Source organism: Myotis lucifugus, unplaced genomic scaffold (genome assembly GCF_000147115.1).
Source record: "Myotis lucifugus unplaced genomic scaffold, Myoluc2.0 scaffold_298, whole genome shotgun sequence".
Taxonomy (NCBI): Eukaryota; Metazoa; Chordata; class Mammalia; order Chiroptera; family Vespertilionidae; genus Myotis; species Myotis lucifugus.
Genome location: NW_005871346.1, coordinates 611,390 through 613,998, shown reverse-complemented (window position 1 = coordinate 613,998; position 2,609 = coordinate 611,390).

Sequence of the window (2,609 nt, the reverse complement as noted above, 5' to 3'; positions counted from 1 at the left end):
TCTCCCAGCTTCCCAGGTTCCCCAGAGGCCAGGCATGAGCCATCCTGATCAGCCAGCGGGGGAGGCGTGGGGAGATCGCACTTACCGTTCCACTTCCATCCCGGGCCGCCAGGGAGGCCCGAGCGGGTGCTCTGTGGCCTGGCCCCGTGCTCAGCCCTGCACTGACCGCCGCCTGCTCTTCGCGCCTCGCTGGCATGGCTGGAGGTGGGAAAAGCCTTCCAGGCCTCCCCCTCAGGGGTGCCAGGGCAAGGCCTGAGCTCCCTGCGGGGGCGCCCAGGGCCTGGGTGTCTGCGCAGCTGGGCGCGGCGGAGTGGGATGTTCTGTGTTAGATGAAGCCCGAGTTGCACGCAGTCAGCATGGCCTCGGCGACTGACCCGCTTGCTGCGGGGCTGGAACCAACCAGCGTCTGAGCACTGTCCCCGGCCCCGCTGACAGCCCAGCTGTCTGAGCCCAGAACCCCTGACCTTGGTGCGGCCTGAGAGCCCCGGTGAGAAAAGCGATGTGGAGGCCGAGGCCCTGGCCCTCAGGTCTGCATTCCCGCTGTAGCCCGGGGTCTGGGCTCCACGCTGCCCTCCAGCCGGCCCAGCAGGGGATCAGTTTCTTCAGCCCAGGCTGGCGAGGGCTATCTGGTTACCCAGAGATTCTCGAAAACTCCTGGGAGCTGTTAAGTGTCTCAACAAGCACCTGAGCAGGAGCTCACGTGAGCCCTCCCTCACCTGGCACCTGCTTGCTTTCAGGCAAACCCTGTCAGAACAGGGCGCCTTCCCAGGGCCGCACGTGCAGAAACTCAGAAACCCTTGCTTTCCTGCGGCCTTACGTCAGAGAGCAGCAAGCAGGGCTGCGCCTTCCCACCTGCCTCGAGCCCAGCGGTATCACCCAGGCCCCCACCAGTGCCCGCCCGCCAGGTGGCCCAGCGGTCCTGCTAATGTCCTCAGAGGCAGCTGAGGTCCTTTGGTCCCTGGGGCCCACCTCTCCTGTGGCTTCTCCCATCCTTACTCCCCACTCCAAGGGGCTCCCTCTGAGCTCCCTCCTGTGCCGCCCACACTAGCAAAGTGGGGCGGGCAGGGCAGAACCATGGCCGTGTCTCTCAGCACGTAGGGGCTGCTTCCCGTGTCCGCAGGAGCCCCACGTTCCGGGCCCAGGGCCTGAGCCAGGACGCTCTGCGTGGTCTCCGATGCACTCCTGCCGGGTCCACGTGTGTTTTCTCAGTGAGGCCAGGCGGGGTCCCCAGTTTCTCGCCCATCCAGTGCCAGGCACTCATCACCCTTGGGCAGCAGGCCATGCCTGGGCTGGCCTCAGTCGCAGCAGCTGCCTGGGGCGAGCTTGCTTTGTCACCAGGAGGAAAATGACAGTCACCCCCAGAATGTGGCCTCTTCCTCCCCTCAGCTGGGGGCTTCTGTGAGGGGGTCAGGGCCAGTTACCAGGTGTGGGAGAGCAATTAGGAAACAGGAAGTCAAGGAAAACATGAGTGAGGCCAAAAGAACAAACTTTTAACTTGAAAACTGATTATACACCTAGAGGGATACGTGTATAAAAACAGCCATCAAATGGGCAGCCTGTATTTCACATATGAGCACACCCAGCAGCCCATCGAAGGCAATGACTTACTACTGGACTGAAAAAATAAACCTCAGGGTGGGCACGATGGGTGATGGGCGAATTATATCTTAATTTTAATTTAATTTTAGAGAAAGAGAAACATCGGTTCATTGTCCCACTTATTTGTGCATTTACATTGATCATCTGCCTTCCACATGTGCCCCTAGTAGGGATCAAACCCACAACCTGGGTATGTGTCCTGACCAGGAATCGAACCCACCACCTCTTGGTGTACAGGACGATGCTCCAACCAACTGAGCTACCCAGCCAGGGCCATTGGCAGACATTGATTCTTGTCTGTGCCCTGACTGGGGGTCAAACCTGCAACCTTGGTGTATGGGACGACACTCTAATCAGCTGAGCTACCCAGCCAGGGCCTCTATCTCAATTTTAAAAAACGCACAAAATATATTCCTTAGCCCTTTGACATTTCCTAGCTGGCACAGGGAGCCTGTAATTGGGACACACCGCCCAGGAGTGACATACCTGCTCCTTCACCTTTTGGTGGCATGCTGGAAGGGCAGGGGGGCAATTTTCTTCCTGGAAGTGCTTTCATTGACGTCGGCCACGTTCCTGAGCCTTCCCTACAAAGCGGAGCGTTTTCCAATGGGGGGGGGGGGGAGGGAAGCAGGGTCCTGCTTTGTGCATGACAGTCCAGAGCCACGTCTGGCCACTCAGAGAGGAGGGGTGGGGGGGGAGGCAGACGGGGAAGGATGGGACCTCCGTGAGCACAGACATGTTCTCAGTGCAGAGTGCGGCCAGCATGTGACGTGTCGGGGTCGCTCTCTGACCACCGCCACCCTCACTTAGCTGGCCCTGCCGAGTGGCCCCGGTGCGCCCGGAATGAGAACCCTGCATTTACATTGGCTTTGTCCTTCGAGGCGACTGTAGACGTGTCGGCTGTGCGGCGGAATCCCAAAGCTGTGAACATGGCATATCCCCACCTAGGAGCCAGCAGGTCCAGGGCCTCGGCTGCGGTCCAGCTTGGCCCGTCTGCTGCCAGTCCGGGA